Genomic DNA, 14,757 nt, shown 5'->3' with positions numbered 1-14,757 from the left:
ACGTTTGGAACAAGTGTATGCTCGCGATATTTGTGGGAACTGATTAGTGGGGGGGGGGGGGCTTTCTTGTTTCTCAGAATTGCATTTTGTGCGCCAGAAATGTGCGTTCAACCAAATTGAAAGAGTTCGTCTTGACATAAGGATATCACGACAAATTGTGGCCAAAAGTAGAATGGCTAGGCTAGGCTAGTAAGCTAGCTTGGCAGGCGGTCTCTTCTGACCTGAAGCTGGCTTACGGCCTTCGTTTGTTGCGCTACGTGACAAAGTGTGGGAGAGCCCGTCAGCAAACTAAGAACATACTGCCGAGATGGACCTCATGACTGTAATGGTCATTTATTTAAGGCTAGTTTATTTCATGCTCATTAGCCGGCTAACTATTCCCATACGCATCCCGCCTGCCCTCCACATGATGCATGCGCACTTACCACATTCCGACATCACACATAATGAGCTCCCGAATTGTTCAAGGGACAACGCAGGCACCAATCTTGGAAGGCGAACTCAGACTTACACCCAAAATCCAAGTTTGCTATTTGCTTACTGTTTAACCAGCGAGTACCGAATCAACTCAAATGGATTACCAAATGTATTTTTGCTGAAAAACATGTCATGGTCCAAAAATATGGAAAAATCTAATTTGATGACAATGGTAAACCAGGCACTGACTCAGCCGTATTACCCGTTTAAAGGTGTTCCTTTTTATTTGAAAGTAACTTACTTTAAAGTTCATTGCTAGGTTGTTATGTTAGGTTCATTAAAGTCAATTGTCCACTGAAGGAAAGTTTAGTTTGTCAATAGTTTGTCTCTATGTGCCTTCTGTCACCTAAAAGTCAGCTTTGAGAGGGTTCAGCTCACCTGCGAACTGTATGAAGACAAATTCTAGAAAAATTGGATAAATCATATGTTTATGAATATAGATAACATGCAACCATATTATAGTCAAGGTAGCTGAAAATACATGAACACTAAAATCCCTTTCTTGAAGGATTTGTAGCTGAGGCAACACATTGATCGTTCCCATTGCTGCTCAATACAAGACCCCGTACACAAAACGTACACACACCTCATCATTTGCAAACACACATGTTGGTGTGCACAGACCTTATTCATTAAGTGGAAAGAAACCACACATCCACAGTCACATATGAGTCCGATTAGGGGCTGGAAAGACAAACTTGATCGAGATTACTTCTTTTTTTGGTTTTGTTTTTGCTTTATCTCAAAAGCCGCAGCTGCACGGTCTCATCTTGAGGTTTCCCTTCCCGCTTCGCAACAACAAGGTCATGCGATTTGAACTGGGTCATGAGATTCATTCAGGGGAACGTGCTTCCATGCTGATGCAGTTTGTCATCACAAATGTAATCATATTGTGAAATAGTGGGAATATTTGTGATGTAACATTTCAGGAGCGAGAATCAATCAAGTGGGCGGGGCCAGTTCTATGAACGATGTAACAAGCCCCCCCCCAAAAAAAATCTAATAAAACACACTTTGACTTTAGTCCCTGACATACAGACTTGGTGGTGCCACCAAGATGAAGTCCACTGAGTTGGAGCACAAAGGAAGGATGGAGGGGGAGGAGGGGGAGGAGTGACAGCTGGACTGAGAGATAGACCCTGGAAAAGTCCAAGACGACAGCACAGGAAGACCGAGCTAGTCTTCTGGGACCGTCACACCGCAAAATACGAGGAGGACAAGGGCCGCTCAAAGGGCCACTCAGTGGGCAGCCGAGCAGTTATTGTCATACGGCGAGCAGTTAGGAAAGATGATGTCAGCATGGACGGGAGGAAAGGAGCAAACAAAAAGACGTTTCTGCTCTCCCCAAATGGGAGGGAAACTACAACTTTTGTTTATGAGCGCCACATATTCAGAGCGACGCCTTTGTGACTGAGGAGGGCACCGTCAAAAAAAAAAAAAAGGGGCTTGACATCATTTTCCACCCGGTCTGTCAGCGTGCGAAAAAGGAGAACTGAAAAGAAAAAAAAACTGGCACCATGTGATAGAGGAGGGAAAGGGGAAAGTTGGATTCCGGGCTCAGGTGCTTGTTAAAATCTGCCGGCAGCGTCTGGCTGGAAGCCACCTCGCCGCATCTTAACTGACAAACATTCATCACATGCCAACAGACCAACTGACAGCGACAAAAAAAAAAAAAAAAGGAAATCAAATCAAATCAAAAGCACAATATTCCAGACTTGTGGCTCGCTCTTGTGTTTTAAGACGGAGGGGCGAGAGGCCAAAACACACCCTGGTTTCTGGGAAGGCCCTTGGAGTGAGTGTGGCGCATGGTATGCGATGCTGGTGGGGCCGCTGAAGCTGTCCGCATATAACTCCAGCGTGCTGCGCCGCCTTTCACACAACACATATGGACGCCATTAACGGAGGAGACGCGACGTTAGAGTCGAACGAGACGGGTTGACACGCAATGCCTGGGCTCCACTTTACTTTAAGTCACATTGTAGCAATCAACGCACAATTCTAATCCAGTATTTATGTCTTGACTTGCCAATATGAGCCATATCTGATACCGTTAGGGATTGAGTATCAGGTGGTGAGTAAGCCCTCATTTAACCGAATATTTATTTTGCCAATTGCAGGGTCCGACATTAACTGTGGCCCAATGGCCCGGGGTCACCACTGGACTGTGTCGGGCCACCCTAAGTTTACTGATGCTGGCCCGACCGGGACACCAGTACGAATTTCAGAAATAAAATGTGATGAAAAACAACACGTTCTTTTATCAATCACTATTTCATCCACGTATATAATTATAGATTGTTTTCATTCTGGGACAGTGCCGGTTCTTGCGGGGCTTCCACAACTTGGCCCACCCTGAATATTTTTTGAATTCACATTAACATTTTACAACATTCAACAAAGACAATGACAGTCAACCCCCCCCCCCCAAAAAAAAGATTGTGTACCTTTTTGCTAAATATTGTAACCAAACAAATACTAAAGCACAGAGTCTTGTAGAACAGTCAAATGTTCTGCCTTTAACTCATTCGCTCCCAAAGACCTTTTTAAACGTCTTTTCAGACTTGGTCCAGAATTGGCTGGTACTGAATGAGTTCATAATAGTTATCGGAAATCGAATTCTGCCGAATATGGAATTTTTTTTTAATGCTGATACCGATTCTGATATCAGCCCTAGTATTTATTCAGCACAACACTAGTACAGTGCGTCGTCTCCTTCTGCATCACTTTCCTGAGAAGTGATAGTGAAGCATCTTTACCACAGCGATATGTTTACAAGTTCACTCTCAAGTTACACCGGTGTAACGGAGGCTTGTGTGAACCTCGTAACGCGAGCCCGCGCCAAAGGGATTTCACCCACGTATGGCATGTGCGCTCGCAACATGGCCGACATGGATATTTCTGGCCCAAGGTGTCAGGTAAGACATTTATTGGTTAATCTCCAGCCGACACGCCCTGAAAGAGTGCCACTCGGGAAGTCAAAGTTCAAGCAGTCATCGTTGTCGCCGCCGCCGCTTCTAGGAAAATATACAAAGTGTTCCCACAGCCTCGAAACTGAGCTCTGCCCCAAGGTTAAATGGCTCCAGACACCATGACAGTGCGCCGGGACCCAAAACACCCGGCAGCCAGAAACCCTAATGACATGTCTTCCTCCCCGCAAACGCCGTCTGTTGACTTGAAGGGGTTATATTCTGGAAAATTGACTTTTTAATGTCTTGTATACAAATTCTTGGGTTTCGAGAAAGTCTGCCCACCCGTCAAATGCGAAATTTAACAACCAAAATTATTATTTGTTTTTTTTTTTTTTGTTCATTGTGGCTCTGATTCCGTAAGTAGGATATGCTTGCTGCCTGTTCCATCCCCGACCTCAACCCTCGGTCGTCATGGAAATAAAATCCGTACTCGCTATTGGCCCAGGAGTATAAGGGGCGGGGTCTGCAGTCTCTCATGTACGTGAAACTAAATTTCAGCAAGACAAGAAAAAGTTTGCTTTAAAACATCGAGAAACTGTTTTAAAGTGCATATAAATCAAGAAAAATAAGTGCGCATGACTACATTGGCATCCAAAAGGTCCAGAGTAACTGCCTGCAGGTTAGACCCAAGAAGGTGGTCGACCTGAAAATAGCCACGCTGCGGACTGCATTACATCACATCAACTGTCATGGCCGTCGCCTGTGAGTCACACAAACCCACGGGAGGGACACTCGCGCCGAGCCAAGCGTATTTCCAGGAAGAGTGAGCGGCAACCGTAGAATGCTAATGTGCGCCGGCTTCAAAAAGAAAGGAAAAGACTTCCTGTGTAGTTAAAAGCGGTGAGGACAAGGCAAAAGCATCTGTTTACATTCCTTTTTGAGGAGCACACAGGAACTAGTCACACGCCATTGTTCTACTTATTATTTCTTCCCAACTTTGTCAGAGGATGCATTGGCATGGCGTGGGGCAATCGACCGATTTTTTTATTTTTTGCATTCAAACGGCACAATCGGGACATGCGTCATGGCGCAGCAGGAGGAGAAAAACACATCGGATCGCAATCAGTCCTCTTCCAAATGTGGATGGAAATTCAATCTGAATTAAATCTATTTCATCTCAAATAATTTTCTCCCCGCTGAAATGAATGGAAATTCCATTCAACTGTTCCAGCCCCACAAAACGCCAACAAAAATGTTAGCTTAAATATATATATATTTTTTAAAACAAGCACTCTACACAATTCAATTGAATATAAAAAAATTCACAAATTTGCGTAATTTCACGCTTCAACGCCTATTGACATTCTGGTCCTTCAGGAGCTCCAATTACAGCTACGATAACATCGATGCTAGTTTCTCGATCGTGTGTTAGCATTAAGCTCGCTGACTTTTCAAAGTCTTGTTTCAATAAACAAGATGTCGTTAAAACTTTTTTTTTTTAACTCCAGCTGGGAATGGCAATTGACAGTGGAGTTATCACGATATGTTGTAAAATTTTTAGGGACGTTTTTGTTTCGTTTTGTGTAAAATATGTGCCTTGGCTCAACCAAGGTTTGGAAACGCTGACGTAAACACTCCCATCCACACACTTCACAAATCAAAGAAAGACATTCAAAAACACCCACTGCCAATCTTAACTCCAGAGAAAGCTTTGGCAATTACATATGCTGTAAACATGCTTGTCACCCAATATGTCATCAAAATAAGTGCCAGAGAAGAAATGTGGAGGTTCCCCTCCTTTAAATCAATGCAGGAAGAGTCGGTCTGGGGCAACGAAATGCTTTATCATTTTTGATATTTACACAATATTTATATATATACTGTATATAAACTGTTTACTTCCTGTGGTTGACACTAATGCTGTTATTTACATGCAGGTTGTTTCATATCTGCCATCAGCATCGAGACAGTCATATCCGGTATCGTTTGACAATTGCACAGAGAAATAGATGAGGCAAAAAAAAAAAAAACTGTCAAAAATAAATCACAAATAGGCATTCTATCGGAATTGGGCAGTTGGACATGCCGTGCAAACCCATCCAGGGTGCGAGCAGATGATAAGCTCGCTTGCTACCGAGCCAGCGTAAAAGCAAATGTTCTGAGTGTCTGTTCTGAGACGTGGGAATTGTAAAAGTAGGCGGCAAAACAAGTTGGTTAACACGTCTGACCTGTCTACACACACACACACACACAGGAATGATGACATCACAAATATGAAAAGAACTACGCTTGGTAATTATTTACTTTTATAGACATCTCTCATCATTTTCCTCACATTAAAAAAAAAAACATTTTGGCGCCAACGTCCTGCTCCCAGCAAACTACACTTTCCTTTAGCAAGCGAGCCAATAACTTTGAATTTGATCATTTATATAGGCTATCATCAATAGGATAGTCTTGACTTTCAAATAGCAACTCCAAAATCAGGTTGATCATATACTGGCCAATATCAAAGCTCATTGATTTATATGCTCATTCATGTATACTATGGAATAATTTCATATTGAAGTAACAACTTCAAAATTACAATGATTGGATCTGCACAATTACCACTTCCAAACTGCTCTCAGTGGCTTCTGACCGTGTCTTTGTGACACTTAATATTCACTGCGGCGGCTGTAGGAGGGGCTACTTTGACGACATTAAGTGGCACCTCTACATAGTTTGAGCAACACATTTATGGCTGAATAAAATCCCCCAAATTTTTGTCTCGGGGAGAGGGCTTGTTTTCATCTATTGTTAGATACATATGTAGCACATGTGTAAAGGTTCTGATCCAGAATGGGCAATCACACAACCGTTTTGGAGCACAACCTTCACGAGCTTCTTCCTGGAATCCTATTTGCAAAAATGACGTCTGCGTCGTACCATAACCCAGAGCGCCAAAGCGAGACTGGTCCCACAAGTCGTCATCTTGAAACCATTAGTCCGCTTATCACGATGCCTCGAGGTGGACGCACTCAAACAAAATCAGTTTCTAATGTGCTCTGCAGAGCCACGTTTCCATCAAACCCCCCGGGGCACCACAGCCCTCCAAGGTACCGTTTTGTAAGCTCTTATTTTCGTCACACCGACGTGGTCAGATGCGGTGAGAAACAATGTGGACCGGCGACCGCTCCCTCGCCTAAGGACAGGAACGCTAGTGGACACAGCGCGTACAGCTAATGGGTGGATGTTTTGGGGTTTTTTTGTATTTTTTAAGGATACTGCTGTAATTGCTTTTGGACAGTGGCACACAATCAGATATTTAGATGCTGTTGATACCATAATCTGGTGTGACATCTAAAATATTCGGTAGACGCAACAAGTGACAAAATGTGGGAAGATGCCAGTGCCAAATAGTGGTAAAGTACCCGTCAGAGTTTATGACAGTGGAATGTACACAATTGAAGAAGTGAAGCCAACCAGACCAAAAAATGATGGATGGCGTTTAAAGTCTTACATGCCACCAATCCATATCAAATTTCAAACACAAGAGTGACATGAAAAAAGATGGACTTTACAGACCTGCCAAAAAGTGAGAACGTACAATTCAAAACTATGGATGGGCAAGTACCAATACCATTTATCGGTATCAGGACGATACCATCCACCAATATTTATAGAAAAAAAACCTCTGACCGTGTAAATCCTCCTTTGTGCTATACTGCGGCAGATTGATAAATCAGCAAAATCATCATCTGCCTCAATTTTATATCATTGCGTGAAGTGCAATTTTAGAATATCAAAAGCACTAAAAGTATCGGTACTCTGTATCAGTGAATGAGTACTCATACTGGTATCAGTCTGAAAAAAAAGTGGTCGTGAACATTCCTATTCAAAGTCACTGACAATGGAAATGCAAATACCTGTGTAGCGTACTGAAGTGAACTGAACCAGACCAGAAATTTATTCAAAGAGCCAGACTACGGTTGACAATAATTTTTTAAAATTCTCTTTCGTGTTGAAAAGCCCCAAAAATTACTGCCTTAAAGTACCCAACAAATCCTTTAGCAGTGGAAATGCAAACAGCCGCGCGCTGTAGCGCAGTGAACCAAACCGGACCGGACATTCACGCAGCAATAAATTGAGATTGCCTCCTAGCATTCCATATCAATGCCGTTTATGCTTAAAGCGGTTTCATGCCAGATCCCAACAGGGTTCTTTTGTGGCAAAGAGCACCTTAAAGCAGGGGTGGGCAATTATTTTTTGCATAGGGCCACATGAGAACCAGAAAATATTATGGAGGGCCGGATCAAAAGGGTGAACTAAATTTGACATAATATTAATTGGATTTCTTTATTTAAAAAGCAGTATTTTGCATTTTTTTGGCACGTTTTTCAGACTTTAAGAGTACATTATTCCGTCGTATCGAACGGGATTTGCTTGACTTGGCACTACTGCGGGCTTCCGTATCGTTTCCCCCTTCCTCCCTATGCTCTGCAACTTCAAGTAACTGCGCCACCTGGGGTTGAAATGCCTGTCATTACAAGTCCAAATGAAATGAATGCAGTCATTGACATCGAACCTTAATTGTGTACCAACCTTCGGCGGGCTGGATTAAAAAGACCAACGGGTCGGATTTGGCCCGCGGGCCGTAGTTTGCCCACCGCTGCCTTAAAGCTTTTGACGATGGAAACCTCAACATCTGCAAACCGCACCAAAGTGAACCGAACCCGTCTGTACTGTACTACGCGTTGTAAACAAATGTTGGATGAACTTGGCGAGACAGCCAGGCAGATAGACAGACAGTGTGCCAGCAGTCATGTGGGCACGGCTTGTAGGGCAGACCCCCTGAAGAAGAAAAAAAAAAACTCCCACATACCAGACAGTCAACACAAGGCCGGGCTTGGCCCCCCCCCCCCCCCCCATATCAGAACGGTGGCCCAGGACTCGCTTGGCTTTATCGGTGCGGTTACATCATACCCAACTATGAGCGCCCTCCCCTTCCTCCATGCGATAAGGTTTCAAGCCCATGTCACGTCTGCCAAAATAACTCAGCAGTTTCTAATAAACCGCTGCGGGGGAAGTAGGGGTGGAGGACATCACGGCCCACCTGAAACATAATTTTAAAAAAATACAGGCAAGAATAAACTTTTCAGGTTCAAACGACCGGGAATATGGCAAGCACATGGTTGCTTTTCTCTTCACATGCCGGCCTGCTGTTTTGCTCGGCTTGAGGCCCACCAGGTGTGCTGCGGGAAAGCATGCAGGGCCAGTTAATTGGTCTGGAAATGATCATTTATTTAATCTTTGTTGGCCTATCTATGCCAGCAACATGCAGTGACAGGGAGGACAATTCAGTTCTCTTAGAATTAGATGGCAGAAGTTACGCGATGACTTCATTTGTTTTGGATTTTTATTTTTTTTCCCCCTCGTGTAAAATATGCGCCTTGACTAAATAATGGGTTGGGAAGATGGGATGATGAAGATGAAGAAGGTGATGGAGTGGGAGGGAGACGACGAGGATGATGGCGTGACTTCACCCCGTGATGATTATTCAGCAGCATTCCTCATTCCTTTGCACAACATTCCCCTTAGCTGCTACACCCCCCCCCCCTACACACATTTTCCCCTCACAAAGTTAGAATAAAGCCTATTAAGTGGACTGAGTGACTCCAAGAAAGCACACTTACTTTTCCAACGGGATATTCAAATAAACCTGCTACTTCCATTGTAAAAAATCCACACAGCGTACACTCCAAAAAAAATGTAATAAATCATCAGAGTGGATGAGGAGGAAAGAAGAGGAAGCTGGGTTCCTCTTCCTCGACCTTCCAACACGCGTGACCACCGTGCTGGTGGAATCGTAGCCGCAACTCACCCTTCAAAGCCGGCGGCTCGGGTGATCTCCAGCGGCGGGGAAATAAATCCGATTTCCGCGTTCTCGCTCGGGACTTGTCACATCATCCTGACGAGTTGCACGCAGGGAAATGAACGCTTCTTCTCGGTCGCTTTTTCTCCCCTCCCACCAGCAAGCACCACTAGGCTCCTTCCTTCCTCCTCCGGCGTCGCCGCAAATCCTTCGCCGGCGCTGCCTCGCGTCGTCAAATCCGGCCACGCTTCTTAACCGCACCGGAGGATGGAACCCGGCCGTCCGCGTCTCAGCTTCCCACCGACGAACGCAGCTTTCCCACACTGCTCCATGCATCGACACCCCCGGCCCCAAGTTTTTCTTGTGCCGGGTTTGAGCGTGTGAGCCCCGCCCTGGGCTCGGAGATCGTCTGTGGGGAAGGAGGCGAGGCAGCCGAACGGCGGCAGCCAATCTGCGTGTGAGCGGGGAGGTGCTGCCTTTCTCCCTCTCTTCCCTCGCCGGGATCTGCGCCGGTGACTAAGCGACGTCCTCACTCGGGAGTGATCGCCACCGAAACTGGACTAGGTCCCGCTGAGACGTGTGACGAACCGTAACGTTTCTGCATAGAAAAAAAAATGTATAGTGTGAAATATGTGCTTTTTTTAAAAATGCGAATGTTGAAATACAAACACGGATACGGTTGTGTGCTGGGGGGGGGGGGGGGGGATAAGTATTATAATTTATATTTGTGAATGCTAAGAGATGAGCATTCGTTCTTATGATATGGTTATTTTTTTGGGGTGAATGTTGAGTCACAGTGATTCGCGCTGACGTCATTGCATGACAATAATAACTGGTTTCCCAATATTCTCGTAATTGGGAGAATGCTGACAGACGAGCGGTCATACTAAAAAAAAACATTCTATGAATGCCGAGAGACCAATATTGACACTGATTGTGTGGTGATTCAATTCAAAGTCATTATTTTGCTAAGTGTCACTTTATGTCGGTTCCCACTCGTTGACGGTGTGCACGTGGTTTTGAAAGGTCGTTTGTCTCTATTTGTGCCCTGTGACTGACTGGCGACCAGTTCGGGGTGCAGTCTGCCTTGCGCCTGAGGTCACCTGGGAGCGGATTCAGGATTAAGCAGTGTTGAAAATGAATGGATTTGACAAAGTATTAAAATGCTAATGGGAAAGCATATTTGGCCTTTTGTGCTTCAACATTTTTATTTTATATAGATATCTCGATATATAGAACGATTTGATTCGAAGCATTTGCATCTCCAAACTAAATTTTCCAAGTCAAATGGTTTTTGTTATACCCATTTTCTTAATTGTGAAAATGCTGAGAGACAGACGTTCACAATATATATATAAGATAAGATAAGAAAACCTTTATTAGTCTCTCAATGGAGAAATTCCCAATTCACAGCAGCAAAGTTATGAAAGGAAGAAGTAGAACAACAAAATATAGGAGCTGCTGGAAAGGCAGCCACTCTCGCGGTCAAGTCAAAATAACAAAAATAACACAACACATAGGACACATATATATATTTGTGAATGTTGAAACATTCTTGTGATTACATTTGTGTGATGAAAAATGTACGTAAGTAAAAGTATTTACGTACATTTTTCATGGCGATAGATCATTTCAAGTGTGCTTTATCTTCTTCACAGATTTCAATGGCATGTTTTATAAAATCAAGGCTGGCTCCTCTGTCAATGAGTCATCGTTCTCTCTCTTTGGCCTGCTACCAAAAATGCAGCCTGCCACATAACAATCAAAGGTGAACTGGATAAAAGCGGATTGTATCGAGGACAATATTTTGCTTGCTTAAGCCAATGCTAACTCTTTCGGCGGCTCAAACAAAATAAACGTCCTGTACATCTCGCTTGTAAATGGTGATGTGCAATGAAAAATGATCCGATACAACCGAGGCCCCTCCAGAATTTACGAACAAATCTGATGCGATGATGTTCATTATGAAAATTGACTGGTTCATTTTATGTCATTTCCTCGGATTTGTCTTTAGAATTGCACGGAGTCTGCTGCTGAATGCTAACAGGGCGCCAAAAGGCAGAAGGAATGCATCCACCATGCACTCAATGCTGCAGGAAATGTAAATCCCAAGCAGCGATAAAGAGGGCCGTCGTCAAGGTGGACAGATGGAGGGGATGAAGATATCAGAAGACACACACACACACACATAAAAATGAGATTTCCATATGTGGACTGACATTATTTCACATTATAGTGGCTTATAGACACATCCTAACTCACATTCACAGATTATGCTTTGTCAGGTTTTTTTTTTTCTTTTTAATCTAAAACCCACACTTATCGCTACTCTGCAAAAGGGAACGGAACGGAAGCTTCGGATTGAGCCGTAGCACTCCGCCGTTGCATTTAATGAAAAGACCACGAGCATTCCATCAGAGCTTGAGCGACAGCTCTGCTCCACCTGGGAATATTTTGCCAGATGGGAGATGGATGGTGGGAAGCGGAAGGCTTCCGACATGCTGACAAGGGTGCAAGGCGGTCGTCCTCGGCTGAGGTTTTTAGTACACGAGGGGCTCCGTTTCCTTGGAAATGTCTTCTTATCTGCGTCTCCATTAAGGCACTTGAAGACAGATGTTATAAAGTGCTGTCATATCCTGTAACCACTGAGGGGCAGTCACAGGATAGCAGATTTGGTGAAGGTCGTTTACTTAAACGTCAAGCATAATGACACTTGCTTATTATTACCAGATACTATTCTCACAGTGAAAATGTATCCACATTCATTTAATTTGACTGCTCGGTTCAGTTAAGATAATTCAGAGAAATTCTCCATAGTGCTGCTGATCAACCACAGGAGTCCATTCATTAGACTTAATACGCACTAGAGGGATGTAAGACGCAGTGACGAGCCTGCTGGGAGTTTCTGATTGATAACGCACGAAGCAGGGAGGAGTAATGAATGGTGACGTTTCCCCTCCGGGATATACGTGGGTTAAGGCCGGGGTAAAAGCCCCCCACCCCACCCCCTGAAGCCTCATCTATCAATCCCTGATAAATGGGGTTGAGTGGCAGGGTAATGCTTCACTAAAAAGGACACTGTCTTCGGAATTAAGAAAGGTTTCCTCTTTGCTTTGACCAAATGGAGGAATGATCGAATCTTGGAAGAGCACAGAGTGAGTTTTTTGGGGGGTTTTTTTTGGTTGGAGGGGGCCGGGGGGGGGGGGGGGGGATGCGCCACTGTTGCCCTTAACTCATTCAGTACCAGCCAATTCTGGACCAAGTCTGAAAAGACGTTTAAAAACGTCTTTGGGAGTGAATGAGTTAAGAGCAGCTTGCGTCAATGAGCATACATGTTCACTGTTGCTGAACTCTGCAGCAGAAGGTGAACAAAACAACAAACAAAAAAAAAAATAACTATAGATGCGGGCCTGGGAAAAAAAAAAAGTTTTACTTCCTGAATCCGGTGAAACATTTAAGAGCTTTATAACACAGTAAAACAAGAAAGGTCAGCAGAAGCGCTCCACCAAGCAGCTGCATAACGGCTAACGTTTGAATGAGAACAGACATTCCACTCACTGTCATATTCTTTGTCTGTTGACTAGACTCTCGTTCTTCAAGGGATCCCATTCTCTGAAATGCAGAACTAAATATGCCGTTATTTTACAATCACGTTGCTCATGTAAAAGTAAAAAGTAGCCCTGCAAATAATGACTGGAGGAAGAGTACTTAACGGTGTAACTAGTAATTTCAGATTTATTATGATTTTTTTTTTAAATCCAAGAATGACCGTCAACTAGACAAAAATATAAAATACGAATGTGCACCTTCATATATTTCGCAACAATATCACTTTAACTAAAACGAGATGACATGAAAATCTTTATGAAACAAAGGAAGGAAAATTTTGCCGCAAGAAAGGCGCTTACACGAACTGTCTTTATTCATACTGTTAAAACAGCACAATGAGATCGCCAAGCAGAAATGACATAGAAAACACAAAATGTGTTTTCGCAATTTCCAAGTGGAGCGATTGTAGGCTGAAATGCGGACATTTTTAGGCTGACAGGCTTTGACTTTAATGTCAATAGGAAACTTTTTGTAGTACAAATGCTGGCTTTGGTCAATTAGTATTCGGATTATGAGGGGTTCTTTGCAAACAACTCAGTCCCTGTAACCAAAATGTTTGAGATGAACTAGTACAGGGGTCGGCAACATGCGGCTCTTTAGCGACATCTAGTGGCTCCCTGGAGCTTTATGAAAAATGTTTGAAAATGGAAAAAGATTTTGATAGTAGGCTAATGTAGCTCAAATAGATATAGATACATGTTCCAGCTCCGAAAAAGGAGAGCTGTGGTGTTGGTTTTTTAAAACGTACACTTTATTTATGCTTTTAACAGTGTCGACAAACACAGACACGTCTGCGTCCGACTCCGTGCCTTCTTTCTTCTCCTTCGACTCGAGAGGCGCTCAAAGACAGCCTCCGAAAAACGGAAATTTATGATCACTTCACTGACACTAAGAAAAGCGAAAAAAATGAACCAAAACAAAAAAAAAAATCAAGCGAGGAAATCACAAAATAAATTCTATGGGGGCGTTTGTGAACACACAACAAAGGAATGAATAACAAACAATTCTGAGACAGTCCAGTCTCCTACATACATACAGCATGTGTTTCCTTCATTCTAAGTTTTATAGAAGGCTTTTATTTTTTTGCAGCTCCAGACATATTTGTTTTTTGTCCTATATGGCTCTTTCAACATTTTGGGTTGAACTAGTACATAGACTTCCAACTCATGAATGTTCTTCCCGTTCAATGGACTCACTGAAACATCTCGTACGAAGAGGAGTGGAGTGTATTCAAGCTGTAGATGAGGTAGAACTCCATTTTTTCCCCCACCAATTTCGCTTGCTGAATGTGTCAAGGACATGTGTGATTTTTGTGCGCGTGTCTTCACTGAATTAATGGTTTGACCACAACGAGAGGCAGACCACCTGTGCATCGCACGCCACACATTCGGAGGCTTGAAAGGGCCGCATGAATCATTAATCCTTACGCCATGAATCATTAAAAGCATCAAGCGCTGAGGAGATACACATGTCCCCCTTCGCTCTCGCAGTAATGAGCTTCACATGTTCCGTCGGTGAAGATGAATGCGCCTTGCCAGATATTTTGAAAAGTATCTCTGGCGCAGAGATGTTGAGATTATCCAAACAGCAACTAGATTGTCATCGTAACAGCAAAGGGAGGTCAGACTTCACCGGGCGGCCGGCGGCAGGCTGCAGGGAGGTGGCTAAGCAAACAGTGGCCTCTCCGCCGTTTCGGCCATCCGACATTTCAACAATCCACGCAAGGGACGACGTTGACTGGACACGGTCAGCACATTTCCAGCCGACTGCCAGCCGGCTCAAAGCAACAAATTGGTTTGGCACGTTTACCAAATAGAAGAGCAAAAGCAATCCTCTATTATGCAATTTTAAATAGTACGATCCTGAAGAAGAGATGTATTATTTTTTTTTTTTTGGTCTGTCACAAAT

At 43.7% G+C, this 14,757-nt stretch overlaps 1 protein-coding gene and 1 long non-coding RNA gene across 4 annotated transcripts in view; one reads left to right on the top strand and one right to left on the bottom strand.

Annotated features, from left to right (window-relative positions):
* The window catches only part of rhbdf1a (rhomboid 5 homolog 1a (Drosophila)), a 31,716-nt gene extending 22,100 nt beyond the window's left edge, over positions 1-9,616 (bottom strand). For 2 of the 3 annotated variants that reach the window (XM_086132870.1, XM_086132871.1), the window contains exon 1: positions 9,250-9,616. The gene's annotated coding sequence lies outside the window, so the exon portion shown is untranslated. The remainder of the gene's footprint in view (positions 1-9,249) is intronic. The other variant, XM_086132872.1, reaches the window with a different exon arrangement.
* Positions 9,617-9,747: 131 nt separating this feature from the next.
* Positions 9,748-11,766, top strand: LOC147192908 (uncharacterized). Its single transcript, XR_015103197.1, has 3 exons — positions 9,748-9,856; positions 10,899-11,008; positions 11,255-11,766. It is a non-coding gene; the product is annotated as an uncharacterized LOC147192908 (long non-coding RNA).
* Positions 11,767-14,757: the final 2,991 nt, after the last annotated feature.

This window comes from Hippocampus guttulatus, chromosome 16, assembly GCF_054856545.1.
Source record: "Hippocampus guttulatus isolate MCC_2025c chromosome 16, RoL_Hgut_1.0, whole genome shotgun sequence".
Lineage (NCBI taxonomy): Eukaryota > Metazoa > Chordata > Actinopteri > Syngnathiformes > Syngnathidae > Hippocampus > Hippocampus guttulatus.
This window is presented reverse-complemented; position numbering and strand designations above follow the sequence as displayed.